The sequence below is a fragment of the Balaenoptera borealis genome (assembly GCF_965194805.1).
Source record: "Balaenoptera borealis genome assembly, chromosome: 6".
Taxonomy (NCBI): Eukaryota; Metazoa; Chordata; class Mammalia; order Artiodactyla; family Balaenopteridae; genus Balaenoptera; species Balaenoptera borealis.
Genome location: NC_138863.1, coordinates 72,323,558 through 72,349,068, shown reverse-complemented (window position 1 = coordinate 72,349,068; position 25,511 = coordinate 72,323,558). Strand labels below are relative to the sequence as shown.

General features: G+C 33.5%; 1 protein-coding gene across 16 annotated transcripts in view; it reads right to left on the bottom strand.

Moving 5' to 3' along the window:
- Nucleotides 1–25,511, bottom strand: part of BAZ2B (bromodomain adjacent to zinc finger domain 2B) — a 297,378-nt gene that overhangs the window by 173,237 nt on the left and 98,630 nt on the right. For 2 of the 16 annotated variants that reach the window (XM_082395175.1, XM_082395174.1), the window contains exon 1: nucleotides 523–13,845. The exons of 13 other annotated variants lie outside the window; for them this stretch is intronic. The gene's annotated coding sequence lies outside the window, so the exon portion shown is untranslated. Of the gene's footprint in view, nucleotides 1–522; nucleotides 13,846–25,511 lie in introns of those variants that run through there. One more of the 16 variants, XM_082395180.1, reaches the window with a different exon arrangement.

Here is a 25,511-nt window from a genome sequence, read left to right as displayed (position 1 = left end):
TTAATATTGTTTTTACATCACAGGGATCTCATAATTAATTTAAGAATAATAATTTAATTTAATAATTAAAACAATTATCAATAATCCTGACAATATGTTTAAATAGATTTATGAAATGTATTAAATAAAAATAAAATTAGTTTACTCAAATATTCCCTGAAAAAATTAATCTGATTTACTACATAAGTTATTTTTAAAATTTTGCTTAGAGTGCCAAGAAAGTGACAGCTTAATATAATTTATCATTTCAATGTCTTTTTTAAAAGCTAATTTCTTTAACCAAAATCTACAGTAAGTATATGAGAAGGTTGGATTTAATACCAAACAAAAATACTTTTTCATTAAAAAAAAAAATCCTCCAAACTTAAAACAGTAGTTTCTACTCCAATTGTAAACTTCAACTTCAGGAATTATTTACAACAGATATACCTAAGAAAAGACAATGATAAAAAGTAAAGAAAACACAAAATACCATTGCATTTACAGGAGAAAAAGACATACAGTATAACATTAACAGCTTACTGTGGAGAGTGGGTTTAATCAGGAAGTAGCCATTATCCTTTCGATTCAGAGCAGTGACAGCACTCCAAAACAACAAGCCGTGATATTTTTCAGTTAAAAGGCATGAACGAATACCTACTATTGTGTCCTAGCTTTGCTGACCCCAAAGGTCACCATATGTCTTTTATCAAAAGCTATCATGAAAACATAATCCAAGTAAGCATTTACAATGCTTTATTTGTTGAAACACCTAAAATCTACCTAACACAACCTCTCTCTCTCTCAGTTACTCACAAAACATGGCTGTCTTATTCAGAGATTAGCAATTATTGTAATGAGATACTGTCGGAGAGGGTCAAATAGTACTTCCTGCAGTTTACACATCTTGATTTCCTGGTAAACAAACTGAAAGGCAGGTGGAGCACTTAGATCACCAGTAACCGTGAACGCTCACGTGACAAAACTAAGCCAGGTGAGGTTGAAGTCTCAATCTTTCTTTTCTTAATTTTATTAACGTCAAAACAGACAATAAAGAGTTCTATCTTTCTTCCTTTTTTAAGGAGGGTTTATTCCTGACATGTGAAGGCACACAGTTTATAATAAGGAATGCTTGAGAAACGAATCTGTTTAAGTAGGTTTTAAAAATTACTTCTCGGCAGGTAAATTTAAAAACAAGGCAACACTAGCTAACAAGGTTTGAAAAGAAACTAAGATTAACTCTTAAAAAACCTGCTAACTATAGGGAAATGTCTTTGAATTTCAACTCCTTCAAGAAAATAGATAGAAGAAGTTTCTGAGTTATAAATAAAGACAAGCTCTTGCAAAATAAAACTATAATTCATGTGGCAGTCTTTGGGAAAAAATCTCGATTATATGAATCAAAAAGTTTACATAACTTGAAGCTACTCTCTGCATCATTTAAAATTCATATTTCAAAAAGAAAACAAAACCTAAAATATTTAACTGTGAGCATTTAAAAATACATATTGTTAGCTTGAAAATTAAGTTTCTTTGTCCTTAGTTTTTCCCCCAAATTGCTGTTTTTTCACTCTGAAATTTCTAGTATAGTTGAATGAAGATTGATGTAAACTAACTAAGGGTATAAAACAAACACACACTGTCAAAATGATAAACTAATTCACTAATTTAAAAATATTTAGGAGATTTTTTTAATCTACAAAATTTCATTTATCTTTAAAATTCCATATATTCTAAGGCCCAGCATCTGTGTCCTAACTATTATGAACACAGCATGCTTTAATTTTAATGCAAAGAGCTCTTAATGACCCTTTTACAGCAATATAATCAAGGCATTAAATTATATAACTTAAATCAGGTGTATATTTACTCTGCAAAATAAAACTCTAATGTATTGCAATAGAAAACAAAACAAAGTGACAATAAAATCACTGACAACAAAAAGAACACCTAAGTAGACAAGACTGTGCCAAGAATACAAAATATCAGAACAGGTTATGTTACAAACATTTAATATGTATCATTTGAAAGGAGTACATATTTAATACTGAACAACATTAATGCAAGTTGCTAATCACCATCTTTACTATGATGACGCATGAAATAGCAAATTTTCAGAAAACTATTACTACAAGTTTCAGCTGAATTTCTTGGTCCAATTAAATAATTCAGATATCCTATAGTTACCTGGAATGCAAGACACAGCCCTTATTTCCTTTATAGATAATTTAAGATATAATTCCTACCAAATAGGTAGCTTTGAATATGTAATTCATATATGGAAACAAAACAAAATTTTAAATTAGGAAACTATTATTTCAATTATTTCAAAGACCCATGGCTATTTAGTTTCCCATATGGATCAAATTTAAAGGATAATGAAATTAAAATACAGAAGTAAAGAAAATAAATTTGAAATTTTGTTTCATTCAAGGTAGCTTTTATCAAATGTCAGCAAATTTCAGGGTAAGAGTTTACAATTCGGTTGAAAGGGCAAGGATGAAAACCAAGGTAAATATGATACCCTCTGAGTTAGAAAAAGACCCCCTCTGAGCTAACCTGTGAGAAAAGGAAACCTTTTCCTCCTCTAGAGATATTTCAGCTCTGCTTGTTCTCTCAGTCAGGCACTCTCGCGTAAAGCACACTTAGCACAACGAACTATACCTGGCAGTTCTGTACAGGGAGAAACCTCCAGAAAGGATTCCCTTGCCCCCGGCAGGTCTAAGAAACCACAGAGGAGATTAGTCCTCCATGACTTAAAAAATTCACGCAAAATGAAAATGAAAGACAGGAAAGGGGACAGGAGAAGGAAGAAAGGCTCCTACATTTATTTGCTTACATTCTGCTGGCAATAAAGAAGCTTTGCATAGTATTTGTATCCCATCTTATTTCAAAATAACTTAAGGTGACTTATGGACATATGATTAGTAAAACAGAATGCTTTCAAAATGTAAATTAATATGAATAAAGGGAAAATAAAGGGAAGCAAGAAAGATGAAACACAAAGTAAAGCTGGAACATAGAAACGCCTGTCATAAGGCCTTGCACAACTCTAAGATGTGAGTGGTTCAGCTCTGAGTTTCCTAGCAATCAAAGTAAAGTGGGAAACAAGACCAAATTATAAAATTCTCATTCTGTATAAACTGCATTTTACAAATAAGCACCAAAGCTTTCCCTAGTACTTAGAACTGAGAGAAATATCTTCATACTTTTCAATAATGCAACCCTGGACAAAAAAATAATTTTCTCAACAGCATCTTTACAGAGATTAAATAACCAATTTCATATGAAATTCCTTTCAACCTTTCTTCGGGGCAAGTTGGGATCATAACATGATGAAACGTTACCCAGAAAATGAGCCAACTTGCTAGGAAGCTATGTATCTAATTGGGATCTTTAAACAAACACTAACAATCCCCAGCATCTTTTGTTAAATTCACAGTCCATTTTCATATTCCAAGTTCATATTTCATTTTCTAAATGCAGATTCTTCTGCTGGATGAGTAAATAAAATGGACATGCAAGTGATAACTGTGGTTCCAGATCAAGGAGAAGACATTGGTAGGATAGGTCCAGACACTTAAAAGGGATCTCTCTTTTTAACTTAAAACAGTTCTTCTCTTCCTCTTTGTTGACCTTCCATGATCCTGCTCAATTCAACAGCCTGGGAGCCCAATCTCTGATGATTCACATTCCTCCTCAGTTTGGTATTTGTAGCTATGGTAGAGAAATCTGACTTAGAGTTTCTAGATTCCTACCTTCTCAGACAGTCTGCACCAATTTCAATTTATTTTAGAGCATGAATCTTGGCATATTTTTGCAGCATTTACTTTTCATATTATTGGTGTGGGAGAAAGACAGTAAAATTAATATAAAAGCAATTTCCTATTTCCCATTTTATTATACAAGATAAAACAAGGTCCACAATAGTAGCACCTCAATACACCATACATCTGGACTGAATACTACTAAAATTTAACAACGCTACAATCTAATTTTCATGTGGGGTAAATAAATAAGTAGTAGCAAATATATTCCACTACAGTTGTGTTGGTCTCTTCGCTGTCTCCCAAAGATGCCAAGGTTATGTTCTCTTACCTACCAGTTTGTTTATGTTGTTTCCCATTTCTTCCTTACCACACTATCAGCTTAGATCTCATCACTTCAGGAGGCCCCTCACTCAGAGCCTAACTATTTGAGCCCAGAAAACCTTCTTTCTCCACATGATTTAGCTCTATATTACTCTCTAATTATTTTAGGGATTTCCCTTACTAGATTTTGAAATTTCTTATTTTGTATTACCCATTGTGAACAATAAAATGTAAACATTATAAGTACAAATTAACTTAAGATGGTGCATTAATAAACTGCTGTACATAACAGCTCATGTTTGTCCAACATAAACAAGTTATTTATTATGATTGCATCAAGTGAGCCAGAAGGCCAATTTTTCTTTGCATTTTAATTTATTTACTTTTGGCTGCGTTGGATCTTCGTCGCTGTGCGTGGGCTTTTCTCTAGTTGCGGCGAGAGGGGGCTACTCTTCGTTGCAGTGCGCAGGCTTCTCATTGCGGTGGCTTCTCTTGTTGCGGAGCACGGGCTCTAGGCGCGGGCTTCAGTAGTTGTGGCACGCGGGCTCAGTAGTTGTGGCTCGCGGGCTCTAGAGCGCAGGCTCAGTAGTTGTGGCACAGGGGCTTAGTTGCTCCACGGCAAGTGGGATCTTCCTGGACCAGGGCTCGAACCCGTGTCCCCTGCATTGGCAGGCGGATTCTTAACCACTGTGCCACCAGGGAAGTCCCCAATTTCTAAATGATATACAATCAACCCATATTAAATCAAATCTTGGGCTTTTCTATTTTCAAGTTTGTCGAAAGAATTTTAGTTGTGAAAACTTTTGATAACACTACCAAAAGCCAAATAGATTTTGTACATTATTGTCAGACCTCAAAATGACTAAAATTAAATGACAATTGTGTCCAGTACAGTTTGATCCACATTTGAATTCATATACATAACCCTAAGAGTTATGCAGTCTTTTACCTGATTAAATGAACTCTTCCAATGTGGAGCCACTGAAATTTGTTATTTCTGAATTTCCTATTTTACGAAAATTGAAATCTAACTATAGTAATCTCAACATACAATTTTTGCTATTGCAAAAGGTAGCAGTATTTACATTTGGCATAATATGTACACTTGCTTAACATTCTTCTTTCAATAAGAAAACCCATCCTAACGTTTAAAAATATGTTAGAAAGCTTATGGTTAACCTCATATTAATTATCAGCTTAAATCAATCAAGATTATAGTCTATTCATGTAAAAAGTTATAGGATAATTTAAATGGTTACATTATTAACCACCTTACAATTGTTTATTTCAGGGAACAAAAGTAGGAAATATATCTATAATATAAATTGAAAAGCTTTGAATAAATTTAATAACAAAAGAAAGAATATAATTCAATTTTCTTTCTTTTCCTAAAAGACAAACTGAAAAGAGTAAACCAAAGAAAGCTACACATATATATTTTTTCATTTATTGTAACATAATAGATACACACAGAGCCTGTAAAAATACAATATTCATTTTGCTGCAGAAGAACAGACATTGCATAACAATGAGATTTGCTAATGAAATCAACCATCAACCTGGAATACATATGTATTAAACCAAGACCTCAGTGTCATTTTCTTTTTGCATCGTTTGTTCTTTCTTTCATTTTTTCTTGACCTTGTCAGTATTTTTGTCCTTTAGATTTTGGAACTTTGGTAAAGAAAAATCAAGACTATAACATTATTATATAGAGTACTGCTTTTTATTCATCACATTTATTTTTAATGTAAATTCCAATTGTTCTGCTTCTATCAGCACTATTAATGTATCTTTGGGGGAAAAAAAAAAAAAAATCAATGGATGCTACCAGAAGAAACAAAGGAGGTTTATTTCTATACAAAATTGTTGAATCAGGTTTGAGGAAAACTTTTATCAACATTTGACATAAATTCCATATAAAAACTTTTATAGCAATATTAGTCCTTACTTAAGAAATAAGAAAATAATAATATATTTTAAAGTCACTTTTGTAATAATGTAATTCTTCCAGCAGTTCTTACTACTGACAATTAGTAGGTGAAATAATGTAAGGCTGATATAATAACCATGTTTTTAGATAAAAATCATAACTTTTCCCCCAAAATGCTCTGCTGTTCTGGTCTACAAAGTTAATCACTAATTTCCATTTATCAAAAATAAGCAATTTTGAGAATTTTCTTAAAGATTTATGACTTAAATTTATGATTTAGTTATTACAATTTTCTATAAAAGCCCAAAAGACTATGAAAATATTTGATATTATATGTCTTAAAGAAAAGCATTAATGTCCCTCAGAATTGATTTATATTTTGAGTATAAGCTATTTAACTAAATGACTATCTGTCCTATTCGTTGTCCATTTACACAAGTTAAGTTTTCAGTTCACGTGTACTACAGATAAAATTAACAGCCTAGCCTGCTGTGGTATACAACTGCTACTAATTCATGATTATAATAGTTTTTTTTAAAAGCAGTACTTACACCAGCTAAAACAACTTTAGCCAAACAAAACTGTTTCCTATTTTTATTTTCATAACAACTTAATATCTAACCTCAAACAATATCCTGCAAAATAACAAAAGTCAATAAATATTACAGTTCTATTAGAAAAGTAAACCAAACAGATATTCCTTATCAAACTTAAATTCTCTGAAAGTTGCCACTGACAGTCTAATAGTTCTCAAGGCTAACTATTTTAAAAATAGTGAAGGATAATTTTAAACAAAGAACTACATAATCACAGGGCAATCATTAATCCACACACAAAGTATTTCCCTAAAACCCCAGAAATTTCTATTAAAATGGAAAAATATAAATCAGACTGTAGAGAAACAGACAGCTAAAAAAATGTCTATGGCAATACTTAAAGAATCTCAAGCACTAGCCCAGACCTACTGAATCAGAATCTTATGCACATTAAATTTTAAGAAGCCATGATCTAGAGAATTCTTTAGCCTACCTAACAATTTGTATATCAATTCCAGTAACTCCTGATATTCTAATAACTCCTCCAAAATCCATATTAAAATGCAGAATATTCGGAGAATAAACTATTTGTCATGTTCAAAGCCCATTACCTACTATTTGCTTAATTATCTGAAGTTTCGTATTCACATGGCCTACAGATTTTAAATTTGTAGTAATACAAAAAAATAAGAAGGTGGGAATAATGTATTTTTTGTAAGATCTTAGAAAATATTAAATAAATGGATAAATTTGAAGTATTATACAGTCTTAGCAATTATTTTAAACTACTTCAGCAAAAGAATCCTCTCTTAAATAAAATCCTGTGAAGAAGCCCTGTATAGTAAAAAAGAAATAAAGGGCTGCTCTTTGGGGCAGAGGAAGCACCCAGCAGTAGCCAACACATCTCAACAGAACCAACTCATATGATTCCTCAGAGTACAGTTTGAAAACCTGATTTAAGGGAATTTTAACTTAGGAGTATAAAAGTGAACTGAACAACTGTTATACTAATCACAAATAAAGTTTACTATTCATCAAAGCAAGTTGTAAAGATCACTAAATAGAAACCCACCCATAATTTAGTTTTTCTATACTGTTTTAAAGTAAGAACACTAGAAAAAATTACATAATTAAGCATTTTTTTTCTAATTCAAATTGATCTTTCCCCAGATAGGTCTAATTGGTGAACTTGGATTTAACTAATATGTTATCTTCAATTAAATTATTTTAGTTAACAGTTTGCCTACCTTATATAAGACATTATGTTAAATGCTATATGGGCAATACAGATGAATAGACAAAGTACTTATCACCGTGGACAGCTAAGACAAATACATGAAATACAGTATGTGCCATGAAAGCAATAGAAATATAGTACTATAGGAACAAAGTTAACTGAGGATATCAGAAAAGACTTCATGCAAAGCTAACATCTTAAGTAGGCCTTGAAAAGTATATAGGATTTTTTTGAAAGGCAAAGATGGCTAGGCAGAGGAACTAGGAAAAAAGGTATCCTAAGTGGAGGGAAAACAATACGCTAAGGGTAGAGGCTGGAAAGTATTGGGCGTGCTCAAAGAATAGCTTGAGGTAGCTTGCAAGTCCCCCAATAACAAGAAGCATGAGTTATTAATTTTTATAGTAGTAGCACTTACAAAACTCAAGTGTTAATATATCTGTATAGCCTAATAAAAGCTTTCAGTATCTACTGTTTGAGTGAATTAATCAATAAGTGAATGTAATCTAGTCTAGCTAGTATATAAGGCATATATAGAAAACAGTGGGAGATGTGGCTGAAAAGCTAGTTTAGGACCTTATTAGAGACAACCTTGAACATCACTTTAAGTGTTAAATTTATTCAACACTGCAAACAGTGGTAAACTACTTGCATTAGAAATATTGATCTAGCAGTTTTAAGTAGGATGAATTGAAGCAGAAAGAGATTTCCAAGAGGGATATTACAATATTCAGCCTGTTGCAAAAGATTAGGCAAGAGGAAAGGGTCTGAACTAAGACTGTGGCAGTTGAGTCAGAAATACAGAGATAAATATGAATATGAAAGATAAGATGAATCAATTCTTTTTTTACTTGTTGACTGGTCAAAGTAGAGCAAGAAACAAAAAATTAAATTACAGATGTAAAATCTATTGAACTTCATAGCAGATTCTACATAGAAAGTAGGAAGGCAAAAATTAAGGAAAATCCAAAAGTTGGGAAAAATGTAGACCAGGAAATCTCTTATGCACTTATGGTGTAAACTCATATAACCACTGTAAAAAGAAATTAAGCAATACTTAGTAAAATCAAAGCTGTATGTAGTCAATACCACAGAAATTCCACTTCTGGGTATGTAACCCAGAAAAACTCATACATATGCATAAAGAGTCATATACAAAAATGTAAACTACAGCATTATTTGTACAGTGAAATACTAGAAAATAAATAAAAGATTGTGGTGTGTTTTTATAATGAAATATATAGCAATTAAAATAAATGAACTAGAGCTACACATGTTAACATGGATATATATCTTTAATATACAAATACAACCACTTAAGGGAAGTAAAGGTTTTATTGGTTTGTTTACTTCTATTTATCATTTTATTTAAGATAGGACAATCTGAAATAAATCAGTCAAGAAAGGAGAAGCTGGATATGTCCTATGAATAATCAATGAAACAAGTCTCTGGAGGACACAGAAAAGGATAAAAATCAAAAAGCATGAATAAAGTCTTAGGTTTAGTAAGGAGGCAAAACATTTTTTGTTTGTTTTTACCAGGACTGATTTATTTTATAATTGGAAGTTTGTACTTTTTGAAAACCCTCACCGATTTCACTCACCCCCCCACCTCTGGCAACCACCATTCTGTTCTCTGTTAACTATGAGTTTGGGTATTTTTTTTTGTTTTTGTTTTTAGATTCCACATATAAGTGAGATCATACAGTATTTGTCTTTCTCTGTCTTACTTCATGTAGCATAATGCCCTCAAGGTCCATCCATGTTGCTGCAAATGTCAGGATTTCCTTCTTTTTATGGCTGAGTAATATTCCATTGTAAAAATATATATTTATACACATTTTCTTTATCCATTCATCCATCAGTGGACACTTAGGTTTTTTCTACGTCTTGGCTATTGTAAGTAATGCTGCAATAAACATGGAGGTGCAAGGTAAAACAATTTTTTTTTCTCAGAGATGGGTGGGAAGGTAGAAGAAAAAGAGACAATTTTGTAACTTTTTAATTTGAAATAACTATATATTTACAGAAAGTTGCAAAAATAGTATAGTGAGATCGCATGTACTCATCACTCAGGTCCCACTAATGGTTACACCTTATATAACTATAGTGCAATATCAAAACGAGGAAACTAACTACAATGTATACATATAGATCTATGTCATCTTATCACAGATGTAGATTCATGTAAACAGCACTGCAAACAAGATACAGATCTATTCCATCACCACAAAGATCTTTTTCATGCTACCCCTTTACAGTCACACCCAAACCCCCGCTCTCCTCCACCATCCCTAACCCCTGGTACCACAAATTTGTTCTCACTCTCTATAATTTTGTCTTTACATAAATGGAATTATTGAGTGACCTTTTGAGATTTACTTTTCTCACTGAGCCTAATGTCCTTGAGATCTGTGTATCAATAGTTGCTACCTTTGTATTGCTGAGTAGTATTGCATGGTATGGACACACCATACCGTGTTTAGCTATTCACTTATTGTAAGACATTTTGATAGTTTCCAGTTTTGGCTATTACAAATAAAGCTGCTATAAACAACCATGTACAGTCATTTTGCTGGGATAAATGCCCAGGAGTGCATTTGCTGGGTCATGTATTTCGCATATGTTTAGTTGGTTTTTTTGTTTTTTTAAGAAACTACCAAACTCTTCTCCAGAGTGGTTGTACCATTTTACATTCCCGATGGCAATGTATAAGACTTCAATTTCTCCACATTCTTGCCAGCGGTAGATACTGTCACTAATTTTTGTTTTAGCTGTTCTGATAGGTGACTAGTGATAGTTCATTTTTGTATTCCTCTGATGGCTAATGATTTTGAACATCTTTTCACGTGCTTGTTTGACATCTGGATATCCTCTTCAGTGAAATGTTACTTCATGTCTTTTACCAAGTTTTCTAATTAGACTGTTGGCATTTTTACTGTTGAGTTTTGAGAGTTTTTATATATCCTAGATATGAGTCCTTTGTCAGATATGTGGTTTTCAATATTTTCTCCTAGTATATAGCTTGTTTCTTCACCATCATAACAGGGTATTTTACAAAGCAAACAGTTTTAATTTTTGTAAAGTCCAATTTACTGATTTTTTTACTTTCAAGGGTTGTGTTTTTTTGTGTCGGGTATCAATATAAGAACTCTTCACCAAGTTAGGACTTATAGATTTTCCCTTATGTTTTCTTCTAAAAGTTTTACAGTTTTATGTTTTACGTTTAAGTCTATAATCCAAACAGATCTTGAACTGGAAAAGAGGGAAATTGATAGATCTGTTTATAAGAAAGTCTTCAACTACTTGGTAGAGTTATTTGCCACATTTATTGGGTATCTACTTAAAGTATGAAGCACTTAAGATACAGATACAAGGTACAGGATATAGAGAATGGAGAAAACACATAGTTTTACTTCATTGTTTTAAGTGCTTTGACAGAATTGTACATCAGTGTACCTGACTTAGCCAGGAAGAACTTGAGAGTATTCTTCAAGAAGAGTATGTCTGCTCTAAATCTTTAAGAATGGAGAAATTAGGCTACTCACAGAGGGAAGGCTATGTCAGGAAGAAATAATAGCACTGAACAAAGGCAAAAAGACTATACACCCACTGCCTGCTTTAAGGAAGTACAAATGGTTTCAAAGTTGGGGAATACTAAGTATGGGAAATTTAGGCAAAGTTTTAGATGTAGATAGGAGACAGATTGTAGAAGATATCAAATGCCCTGTAAATGAGATTAAATTTTATTCTGTAGTGATGGGAAGCTAGTAAAGGATTTTAAGTAGGTGAATAATCAAGTTAGATTTGTGATGCCATTTAAATGGTCACTGAAGAGGACGCTGAATCTGGACACAGCAAGACTAGAGGCAGAGCCACCAGTTAGGAGGCTACTGTGATAGCCCAGGTGAGGCATGATGCAAACCTACATAAAGATTTAGGCATCACGAATAGAGAAAAAAGGATGGATTTGAGAATTATTTAGGAAAACAATGAAGAAATGTTGTCTTTACTGAAAAAGCAGGCAGAGAGAAATGTTGGCTTAAGGAGCATAGAGGTTATGAAACAGCAATTGTGGAAAATCCTTTTAGTAACCAATAGTTAATCTGTAGGATTATATAATACAGCATTTACCAAAGCATTGAAAAACACTAGCCCCTCTTAAGAGGTTCTTTGAAGGAAGAGTCAAAGAGTCAAAGAGTCAAAACATTAGCACATTAAAAGATGTACCTAAACAGTTGTTAAACAAAACAAAACCTGTTTACCTTTGTTTAACATTAACCCTAGGTTTTCCAAACTTACTTGACCATGGAATCTTTTTATCAAGCAATACTCACTCTACACAACTAAGGCTCTAGCAAAACTATTTTGGGGATCACTAGTTTAGCAACAATATGAGCTTTAGTTAAGCTTACAGCATAATATTTTTCAATATTCTCTTTTTTTAAAAAAACTTAATTCTTAAATGTAGGTCTATGTGAAATCTCTCTAGCTTCATTTATTACCCCCTTTCATTACTCACACCACTCCAGACACACTGGTTTCCTTATTGTTACTGGAATATGCCAAGTACAATCTTCCTCAGTGTCTTGGCACTGGCTGTTTTCTTTGGAAGAGTCGTCACCCAGGTATGTGCATGACTTGCTCCTTCACTTTCCTAAGATCTCTGTTAAACTGTCATCTTCTTAGGAAGGGTTTCACCAACCACCCTATAACAAATACTAACTTCACAACCCTGGCACTCATGACTCTTAATTTGCTTTATCTTTTTTCATAGAGTTGATTGCCATCTAATATAGTAAATACTAGTTTATTAACTGTTATCTCTTTCGCTCATAGACTGTTAGCCCCATGTGTGCACAGTCTGTTTTGTTCACTGCCTTATCCTCAGCATTTGCATGTACTAGGCACCCAATAATTAGTTATTGAATAATTTAGTAACCATCATTTAACCTCTATCTGAGTGTATTTACTTCATATCAAAGTAGGTTATAGGTGAATAGCTACATATCAACATATCCACTGATAGGAATAGTATTCTTCTTTATGATGTTATGGTTAATATTTTTTATGCCCACTTTCTATCTAAAATGTCTAACCAGTTTTATCCTTAAAAACAAAAACAAAAACCCAAAAGAAAAAAAACTTACTTCAAGATTTTGGGACCTTTCAGCTCTAACCTTTCAAATTTTTCTCCTAATCAAAAACAATTGTAAAATTGTATAATTCTATCTTTAGAAAATGCATGGACATTATTTTGAATAATTGTTGTTAAATTTCTCTTTAAGTTTACTTCTTTAGACACTGGCTTAAGAAAGACTACAAATTGAAGCAATTTGTACAGCAACCTTGACCTTCTAGAACAAAGGGTAGTTTTCTTCCATGATGTACAGAGATTCCTTTCTATAACTTTAGCAACTGTCAAATGCTTTAGTAGGTTTTACGTATGTAATGCTTCCACTTTTAATTTTAGCCATGACTTACTACTCTTCAGTATAAGTCAGCTGTCCAATTGAATATACTCCACATGGTAGTACACTCTCATGGGGACCTATATTCCTCTAAAAACTGGATTTCTCACTGATACATGCAACAGTATTTCATTCAAAACAGTTCAGTACAAAATCTACAAGACCCTCAAATATTTTAATATGAAACGCTATCTCTAAAAGAAAGAACCTTTAAAAATACACAAATAAATCAACACAAGATACATATTTGACCCAGGTATAAACTCTTCATTCAACAAAAATTTTTCTGTACAGCAATCTAGCAATGATTAAAATGAAAAACTTGAATTCTTTCCAATAAAATTATGTGCAATTAAATAGTAAGTAAAAGTCTCTAAAATTATGTACGCTCATTATGCAGTGGTCATGAGTAAGTATGTGTACTCTGTAGTATTCTAAGTTTTATTCAAAGAGACTAGTTTCTTTTACCTTCATAACTAAAGCTGTTTTATATGTATAACAAGTCATAATGTAAGAGTCACCTAACGTTTTTCATGAACTAGTTTAATGACCTTGGTTGAATCACAGTCTATGAGACTCAGTTCCTTCATCTGTAAAATGAGAAAGTTTGTCTAGGATTTTTTTTTTTTTTAAATCATATTGAACTATGCATTTTCTGTGCTTTTTTTTTTTTTTTAATTATTGCACCTTTAATTATCATTTATTTATTTATTTATGGCTGTGTTGGGTCTTCGTTTCTGTGCGAGGGCTTCCTCTAGCTGCGGCAAGTGGGGGCCACTCTTCATCGCGGTGCGCGGGCCTCTCACTATCGCGGCCTCTCTTGTTGCGGAGCACAGGCTCCAGACGCGCAGGCTCGGTAGTTGTGGCTCACGGGCCTAGTTGCTCCGTGGCATGTGGGATCTTCCCAGACCAGGGCTCGAACCCGTGTCCCCTGCATTAGCAGGCAGATTCTCAACCACTGCGCCACCAGGGAAGCCCTGTCTAGGATTTTTAACATATTTTCTAGCTTTAATATTCTGTGATTTTAAAAATATACTTTTTCAAATAAACTCTATTGTTTTTACCCTTGCAAACTAACTGAGAAATATTTCTGATTCCAAGAAATGCCTGTTCCCTTAAAAGCTTACTTCTTTAAGAACTAGATAATAAAACATATTTCTATTTCTCTGTAACGAAACACCTCAATTTGTACTGAAATATGATAAGTACTGTTTAACTACGTTAGGTGAATAAAAGCTGAGGACAATTTATTAGAGCATAAGACTCCTGAATACTAGAAGGTCACAGACTGTGCTGAGCTGCTAGCAAAACATCTATGATGCTCCAAAGCTGCCATTTTTCTTCTTTGACAACGACTCCATCTGCCACTGAGCCATTTACAGCCTCCAAGTCAGAATATCAATGATTTCCAACCATTCTGCAAGCTTACTTTCACCTTGACATCACCTCTGTAATACATCTAATGCAGAAGATACATATATCCCCAACTATAAGCATGAAGCCTATGCTTTATTCACCTGATAGGTATTTAAACTACCCTCTAATGTACCATTTTTATTCATGCTGAATTGTAAAGGAATTTTAAAGTGCATATATTTGCTATAATTCTTGTTGCTTTACTTACTTGCTTTCAATCAGATATACTCATAAAACTTTAAAACCTGAAAAGACTGTACTAGGTAGTTTTCAACTAAGACAACAGAACTATATCATGTTTCCATTTAATATAATCGGCTCTAAAATTATTTCATATAAAACATTTTATTTCCTTAAAAATTGAGAACATTAAGGCAATGAAGAAATGTTGATAAAATTTAGTTTTGCACTCGAATCTGTGTTCTTTACATTGTAAACAAGTGAAACCCATTTACTTAGCAATGAAAGAGAAAATTTTTCAAGTATATTTTGTTGTTTCCTATTTTTTAGTGGAAATAGATGCAAACTGCCAAAAACTATTAAAAATTCTTCTTCCATTCCTTTTAAACCAAAGCAGTATAGGGACTTCCCTGGCGGTCCAGCGGTTAAGACTCCGTGCCTCTACTGCAGGGGGCATGGGTTTGATCCCTGGTCGGGTAACTAAGATCCCGCATGCCACGCGGTGCAGCCAAAAAAAAAAAAAAAAAAAAGGCAGTATAATACTTAATCATTAATATTTATAAAAATGGAAATAACCTTACTTAAAATATTGCTTCTCTACAAAGTAAATAATGAATTAAGACCTACTCTGTGCAAAACATTAAGGGGAGTATAAAAAAGTTTACAACAAGATTCTCGGCCTCAAGTAGAGGAAATAATAAACGTACTCATGAAAAACTATATAAAAAGACAAGGTATTTTACAGTGAGCGGAAATGTGTTACACGAGAAGAAATTATGGATTACAGGTTAGGAGACAAATCTAATTACATCTTTGCTCTGAACCCTCCAAGTACTTAGTCATTTATCTAGAAAAACCACTTACTCACCTGTAAAGTGAGGTGACTAGAATAAGTGATACCTAAAGTCTCTTCCTGCTCTACCATGCTATGATAATAGGATACCATGAGTCTAGACGTCAGATGATTACAGATACTAACTGACCCTAAATTTTCAAAGGGTACTCCCTTTAGGTAGATATGGCTAGTCCTGAAAAGGAAATGAGATTTGAATTGGGTCTTGAAGGATGTACAGCATTTGAATATATATGCAGAGGTAGAAAAAGAATCTTCACAAAAAAAGGGAATATTATAAACAAAGACACGGAAAAAGAAACCATGATTTCAGATATGTTAATATGGCAATGTTAACCATAATCAGTAAGAAGAGGAGACATGATCCTGGAGACAAAGCTAGTAAGTAAACCCATAGAGCAATCTAAACATGACCTAAATAGGGTGGTGGTAGGAATGACAGGAAGACAAAGAATGCAAAAAATACTGAAGCTAGAACACAGCCACTTTTAAGTTTGGATTATCTAGAGCCAGAGAAAGGAGAGTAATGCAAAACGATAACAGCATTCATATATTGATGTGGGAAATAGTGATACTATTAACAGAAATAGACCTGAAATATGATCATCTTTCTAAAATAATATGAAAGAAATATATAATACATTAAAAAGAAATAAAATCATCTAATTTTCAGAAAAAGAACTGGATTAGGAAGTAGCTACTGATGCTGAAGTCTCTGCCATAAACTGGCTGTGTAACATCCAGCCAATCACTCTAAGGTTTGGTTTTCTAAAATGAGAGTACTGAACATAATATGATTTTAAGATTCTTCTCAGTTTTATATATAACACATCATATTAATTTCTGAATAAACTTGAAGTTGTAAAGGCAATCTTTTGAAATAGTCTTAATCCTGACTGATTGAAGATTTAACATTTTGTGTACATATGAAAAGTTGAGAAATACAAAGTAATTCAACCAAAAAATTATTAAAAAGTTTATTTTCACCTACAGGTACAACCAAAACACAAGTGCCACAAAACTAAAGGCAAAATCAGCAATTTCAGAACTAACCCTGCATTTTTGATCCTACATTACTCATTAGCTAACTCATTAAACACCTTTTACTAGGAACTAAGGGAAAACCAAAACAGAATAGTTTCCATGTTTAAGCTTATCATAACTTTATTGGTGAGGTAAAATGAATGTATGTAAAATAATAAAAAGTTGCCTTTTGATATAGACTAACCCACATACAAAGAAAATCATAGCTTAACATTATTTCAAAGGGGAAATGAACCCCGAAGTGCAATCTAAAAAATGTAATGGATATAACTTTGGTTAAAGGAGAAAATATTCTTAGAAAGTTTCTTAAAAAGAGAGGCCACAATCAAATCAAAATTTTAGTCATATTTCATACTTATTTTTGTACAATGATTACTCATAATTTCAAGAAAAGAGCCTCATACTTATTCCAATGTCATGATTAAAAATATATGGAGGATTTATAAAGTGTGCTTCTAGAGGTATGTGTGAAACAAAATAAAACAATTTTTTTTCTAAACGTTAAATTACAATTAAATCATATTCTGAAATAATTTGTATTCTAAAAATAATTTTTGTATTAAGTTATAGCTTTAATATTTTTCAGGAAAGTACTTAAATTTAACAAACATACAAAAGAGGGAAGTCAACTTCTAGTAATGCCTTATTTCTTCCATTAAGTATGCTTACAATAAATAATTAAAACAGCATATCAGAGCTTATTACTATTAATTTCTCAGTACTTAATATTAACATTATACTCAACTAAAGATATAATTACATTGGCAGGTGCTACACATGTTGCAGTGTGGTAAATTTTTATTCTTTGGGAAAAATATTTCTATGCACTCATAGACTTCGATCTACAAGATGACATCTTTCTTATTAAAATATATGTTTATTTTATTTGAAGACTAAACCTTCTCTAGTTGCCCTAGTAAGTCCAATATTCAGTATGCAAAAATGATCACAATACAATACTTAAAATAGACAAAGAAAATAGATTAGAAAGTGTTACTTATAAAAGTACAACTTCAGATAATAATGAACTCAGCTCTCTTCAAAGATACGAATATCCTCTTTTCATTATTAACATTTAACTAAAATAAAATCAACTCTTTTCCCACCTCTCCAAGTTAAATCCACAGTAAAAAATGGTCTGGAGTTACTGCAGTTATCCAGTAGCTTCCTTAAACAATGCTGAGGATATCTGTGTGGCAACAGTCTAAATGAGTTATCGCTACTACAGTGATTTGATAATTGGTTTGGTCCCCAAGTCCTCATATATTAATCCCTCTTTAAATGGTGCCTTAGACAAGAAAAATTAATAGAAGGTAACTGGATCACAGTCTGGGTAAAATTATATAAAGATTTGCTGAATACATGCGTAAATAACTATACATACACATTTAGAAACCTACTCAATCCAACAAATACTTACTGGAAACTAATTTGAGGGCTTAAGCTCCAACACTGTGAACAGACATATGTGAATAAGACAGTTTTGTCCACAAAGAGCTTACAACTGAATACTGTTAGTTAAAAACTTCTCAAGGAGTTTCATGCATAGTTTCACAGTGTTCATATTTTTAAATGAGGTAATAGTGAGCTTAAAAGTCTATTTTTAATAACAAAGAAAATATAACTTTCTCAATACGCAAAAAAGAATAGACTGAGAACCCTAAATGTATACCCCATATGGTAATGAGGGACAACTGTTAAGGATGCTCATGATACTCAATCCCTATGAACACTGGCATAGTTGCCATGAAGGTTTTGATGCTTTTTTACATTTTTTAATTTGTTAAAGAATAGAAGCATGAGGTGCATTAACAAAGAAATGAAAGCCAATAAGGACATAAAATGACAATTCAGCAAAATCATCCCAAGATCTTCACCAAATTCCAACTGCATTCATCTCATCAAAATTCTTATACAGGGCTTCCCTGGTGGCGCAGGGGTTAAGAACCCTCCTGCCAATGCAGGGGAGACGGGTTCAAGCCCTGGGCCGGGAAGATTCCACATGCCACGGAGCAACTAAGCCTGTGTGCCACAACTACCGAGCCCACATGCCACAACTACTGAAGCCCGCGCTCCTAGAGCCCGTGCTCCACAACAAGAGAAGCCACCACAATGAGAAGTCCGCGCATCGCAACGAAGAGTAGCCCCGGCTCGCTGCAACTAGAGAAAGCCCGCGCGCAGCAACAAAGACCCAACGCAGCCAAAAATAAATAAAATAAAAAATAAATTGAAAAAAAAATTCTTATACAGCACCTCGAAATGTCTTTATTATTTCAAAAACCAATGTAAAGAGGAAAAACTGTAATGATAATTCTCTTTAAAATAAAAAGCCAAACTGGATGCAATTATCTTTTTTCTGAATTAGGACAAAAATTATAAAACTAAACCAGTGTGGGACTTCCCTGTTGGTCCAGTGGGTAAGACTTTGTGCTCCTGGTGCAGGGGGCCCGGGTTTGATCCCTAGTAGGGGAACTAGATCCCGCATGCATGCTGCAACTAAGAACTCCGCATGACACAAGGAAGATCCCATGAGCCACAACTAAGACCCAGTGCATACTAAATTAAAAAAAAACCCAAAAAATCTAAACCAGTGTATTTGTTGATACTGCAAATGAAAGCAATTTTGAACTTTTAAACTGTTGTGACACTGTGACATTTAAACCTATGCTTAATAAACCAAATAAAAATGTCATTTTAAAATGTTGATATCACAACAGTGAAGAGTTGGAAGCAACTTAAGCGTCCACTGGAGGATGAATGGATAAAGAAAATGTGGTATATATATATAATGCAATATATATATTTAAAAAGGAAGGAAAGTCTGACACATGCTACAATATGGTTGAACCTTGAGACGTTATAAATACTAAGTGAAATAAGCCAGTTACAAAACAAAAAATATTTTATAAACCCACTAATATGAGGTACTTAGAGTAATCAAATTCATAGAAACAGCAGGTAGAGTGGTGGTTGCCAAGGGCTAGAGGGAGGGAATATGGGGATTGTTTAATGTGTATAGAGTTTCAGTTCTGCAAAATGAAAAAGTTCTGGAGATTGGTTTCAAAACAGTGTGAATATACTTAACACTATTGAACTGTACAATCAGAAATGGTTAAGATGGTAAATTCTATGTTATGCATTTTTATCACAGTAAAAAAAAGAAAAGACCCTCAGGTGCTTATTCAGAGGTGCCTGGCTTAAAAGTTGATAAGGTATGTCTTATATAATTAAAAATAAATTAAAATTGTGTCCCTTGCACGGGTTTGATCACTGGTCCGGGAAGACCCCACATGCCGCGGAGAAACTAAGCCCATGCACCCCAGCTACTGAGCCTGCGCTCTAGAGACCATGAGCCACAACTACTGAGCCCACATGTCACAACTACTGAAGCCCGCACGCTTAGAGCCCGTGCTCCGCAACAAGAGAAGCCATCGCAATGAGAAGCCCACGCACTGCAACGAAGAGTAGCGCCTACTTGTCATAACTAGAGAAAGCCCGTGCACAGCAACGAAGACCCAACGCAGCCATAAATAAATAAATAAATAAATAAATAAATTTATTAATAAAATAAAATAGTGCATTTTCTACCCTTGCAAAGTAGAAAAAAATTGTCTTTATATATTAAAAAATTATCAAAGATTAAATTCAAATGATATTATATTTATTGATGTACTGATTGAACATATAGCATTTTTACTGAAAATCAACTTATTATATGTTATACAAAAACTGATTAGAGATTATATTTCCTAAAGAGATTCATAAGATTATACATTATTATATAAAAGGTTTAAGAGATTTAAAAAATATTAAAAATGATGTAAGCAAATAAATTATAAACAGCAGCTAAAGGAAATAATAAAAGATAATCACGGTTCTCCATCCTAGAGAGGAGCACAGTGATATTTTATTCAATTTGGGAGTGTAAGAAAAGGCTTGAGAAGGCAAATAAGTTTTAAGAATAAATAGATAGTTCAATACAAGAAAATCCATCAGTGTAACATACCACACCAGAACGAAGGGGGAAAAAAAATCACATGAGTATCTCAACCAACACAGATAAAATGTTTGACAAAATCCACCAATTTTTCATGATTAAAAAAACACTCAGAAAACTAGTAATATAGGGGAACATTCTCAACATAAGAAGGGCATTCTGGAAAACCCACAGCTAACATCATAGTAAATGGTGAAAGACCAAAAGCTTTCCTCCTAAGATCAGGAAGAAGAAAAGAATGCCTGCTTTCACCACTGAAAGATCTAAGCTCCCAGTTGAGGACCTCAGAAGATGCCATCAACAGCTCAGAAATAAATCAATTCTCTTTTTACAATGACACACCCCCTTCAAAAAAACAAACAAAACAAAACAAAAACAGAAAGGAAACTTGCTATGAAGCTTTCCTTCAAAACTTTTAACATTTTATCTTCTTCCTACTGCAGGTACACTTACAAAAATGGAAGATAAAGGGTGAGAGAAAGCAGAAGGGGAAAAGGGCAGCAGTAATAAAGAGCACCATAACGATTTTTCACCCTCCACTTAGAAGAGAAATTTGACTTTCTAGTGTATAAGTTAAATACCATTTATTTATTTTGCTATATAGCTGGAAATCATAAACCCTTTGTAAAGATTTTTTTGCACCGTAAGCATCCCTGTTCAAATACTGATACCTGGCTCCTAGTATGCTTCAAAAAGCAGGATGAGGGCTTCCCTGGTGATGCAGTGGTTGGGAATCCACCCGCCAATGCAGGGAATACGGTTTGATCCCTGGTCTGGGAGGATCCCACATGCCTCGGAGCAACTGGGGCCGTGTGCCACGGCTGCTGAGCCTGCGCTCTGGAGCCCGCGAGCCACAGCTACCGAGGCCCGCGCACCTGGAGCCCGTGCTCCGCAGCAGGAGAGGCCACCAAAATGAGAAGCCCAAGAGCAGCAATGAAGACCCAATGCAGCCAAAAATAAATAAATAAATAAATAAATAAACTTATTAAAAAAAAAAAAAGCAGGATGAAAATCTTTGTAGAATGAGTATTTTTTACAGAATGAGTATTTTTGATGAGGCCTTTCCCACCCCCAGGGATCACACCATCCTTTCTATATTCAAAAAATATTATACATATACCTCTATTGTGACATCTACCACATATGTAATGACTGGTTTGTTGTGTCAGTTTCTCCACTAGACTGTAAGCTCTCAAAGAAGAGAAGAGGGACAGTATATTTTCCATGTTTATAAACTTCCTAAGTAATTCAAAAGGAATAATGAATATCCATGAATTTCCCGTTAAGATTATAGAAACTTCTTAACTACAATAGTAATGGTATTTAATTTAGGAATAAGATGGTAGAATGTCTCCAAAAATATAAATTCATACAAAACATAAAGAATTTATAATAATGCTTTAATGTCACCAATGTAATTGACATTCCTCCTTAAAGCTTCCAATAGGAAGCTGAATGTAGTACATTTTCAAATTAAACAAGGGATGACGGGAAATAAAATCAACCATTAGAAAGTGGCTTCTCTTCACATTAGAAAGAGTTCTAACTAGTTTCAATGCCATCTGTCTACCTCAATTCCCCAAGCTCACAGAGTCCTAGCTCCATTGGCACTGTGATTCCCAGTTCCTCAGATCCTCACGTGGCTGGCTCCTTCTGGTGATTCATTTCTCAACACAAGCATTGCCTCCTCACGGAGGTCTTCCCAAACTTTTATATGTATTTTGCCCTTCATTCTACCCTGACCCCCATGTACGCGATCACATTTTCCTTACTTTTCCCCCTCCTTTGGAGCTCTTATCAATATTTGAAAATATTTTATTTCTTTACTTCTGTTCTCCTACTAGAAAGTAAACTTAATAGCAGAAGGAACTTTGTCTTATTGGTCATAGCATCCCCAACCGGTAGATGGTGGAATATGTCAGTGCAAATGTTTGTTGAATGAATGAACAAATGAATGAGTGACTGACTGAATGTGAAGCACATAATATATTGATTGACCGAATGAAAGACTCACAATCCCTACCTAGGGAATATTCTATTAGATAGAATATTTGAGAACAAGCAACTTTCCATTTGACAGCATACATCATGTCTCTTTCCTCACTGAGTATCAATACTATAACTAAGGTATACAAAAATAAAGATAATAAGAGAGAGAAAGGCAGTATATGAATTGTTTGAAGAATGTGTCTTAGAAAATCACCTCAGGGCACATACCGGCTGATTCTAGAATTCTTTTCTCCCATAATTCTGCTTCTGTCATTCAATCAGCTAACTAATATTTATTGAGCATTATGTACTTTATTTCTAAGTATATATACTCAGGTCTCTTGAACACAAATTAGTTTTATATCCTTTGAATAAATTATAGTAGAAACATTATTATCTTTAGTTAGAGAAATAAGAACCTGAATCCCAGTTACGACCATAACTAATTATGTCAACTTGGAGCAGTTACTTAACATCAATAAGTCTAAGATAAAATTATACTTGGAAACTGTCTGGCACATAATTAGCTTTCATTATTAATTCTCCCTTAGAGGACAGGAATTGAAAGGTGAAAGAAATCATAAGAACAGATCAAATATATGTTTGTTCTAATGGTCACCGTTGAACACTGTGTGGGTTCACCTGTTTACTGAGAAGCAACAGGTCACAAACAGAGCTAACAAAATTGATATAACTATGACTGCATTTGGAAAGGGTAAAATCACATCCCTCAAACACAGTAGGCATTTAGTTATCATCTGCTGAAATAATAAAGTAAAGAACAATTTCAGGTCACAGAATTTCAAGCTTATAATTTCTTAAATATTTCTTAAATTTGGTAGTCAAACATTTCTCATTGATTTTAAGGTAAAGGAAAAAAATCCTTACGTTATTCTATTATGTTCTATATCTCTGGTTGTTAATTTCAAACCATAATCTTTGCTCTCTGTACTCTAGTTACGCTGAGTAACTTCTTTCCTTTGAAGTACTATGTTCTTTACCCATTTACCTATGTGGTTACCTTTACTGGAGTTCTTTATTTCTTCATATGGCTTTTAGTTACTGTCTAGTGTCCTTTCATTTCAGCCTGAAGAACTACCTTTTTCATTTCTTGTAGGGGAGGTTTACTAGCAACAAATTCCCTGTCTTAAATATGTTTAAAATTGCTAAAAGAAACCATGGACAAAGAACAAAAGGAAACACAGAAAACGATGTATGAACAAAATGAGAATCTACACATCCAGCAAGCTCAATATACTCCATGTAGGAGAAACTCATAGAGAATCATGCCAAGATACATTATAGTCAACCTGTTGAAAGACAAAGATAGAATCTTGAAAGCAGCAAGAGAGAAGCAACTTGTCATGTACAAGAAATCCTCAATAAAATTAACAGCCAATTTTTTATCAGAAAGCATGGAGGCCAGAGGCAGTGGGATGACATATTTAAAGTGCTAAAAGAAAAACAACTGTTAACCAAGGATTCTATATCTGGCAAAACTATACTTTGGAAAAGAATGAGAAATTAAGACATTCCCAGATAAACAAAATTAATGAGATAAATATTAATAGCACCTGGCACCATTGCAATAAAGAGAAGCAGTGTAGCATAGTAAAGACACAGGCTCCATGTCAAACTGTCTGGATTTGAACCCTGAACTTCACTGATTAATAACCACGTGACCCTGGGCAACTTGCTTAACCTCTCTATAACTCAGTTTTCTCAAAAGTAAAATGAGGATACCTCCCTCATGAAGCTAGGAAGATGAAATATGTTAAAACAATAAACTCATAAAAGGGTGCCTAGTACATAATTAAGTACTTAAATGTTGGCTATCATCACCTCCACCACCACCATCATCACCATCATCACTTTTATAGAGGTTCTAGAAATGTTAGTTTTTACTCCCCTGAACCTCCCATATCTCTGTGAAACAAACACTGAATATTGAGAAAGTATGACACAATAGTGATCTTTTTTTGTAGGAGAATTATGGTTAGTAAAATCATGAAATTATATTTTATTTGTAATAATGACATCAGGCTAAATGTTTTGTCACCCCCTTTAGCAAACTCTCTTTCATCAGAGGTGCCAAGTAAAAAGAAAATAAGTGATTGGTGAATGCACTTTTATTCCTCAAGCTCAACCTTTGACAAAAATGCTTATGCTTCTTGGCACAGACTTGTGCTACATGAACAAACAGCCCAATACTACTATCATACCTAAGATAATTTCTAACAACAATACTTTAATATTAAGTATTTAGTGTACACATTTCTTTGTCTTATAATATTTTAAAAGCGATTGTTTGAATCTGGACTCAAATATGATCCATACGTTAGAACTGGCTGATATTTATTTCTCTCTAGTCCCTTTTAATCTGTAACTGCTCCTACCATATCCCCATGCCAGGCTTTTTTTCCATTAATATTTTCAGTTGAAGAAAAGAGATCTTCTGTCTTTTAGAGTTTCCCAGTCTGGACTTTCCTGACTTTATGCCCCTGGTGTCATTTAATATATCCCTCTACCCTTACTATTTCTTGTAAATTAGGCTCAATCATATTCAATTTTTTTCTTTTTTTAAGCTGGATAGACAGCTTCATGGGTACTTTCGTTAGCAAATTCATGTTTTCTTACATAAAATATGAATGATAAAGTTATTAGGGAGATTGAGTTACCACAGATCAAATGCTTAGATTAGTACCTGGCACAGAGCAAGCACTCCATAAACAGTAGCTCTTATTACTACACTGCATGTAGAGAATCAACAGAATTTGATATCAGATTA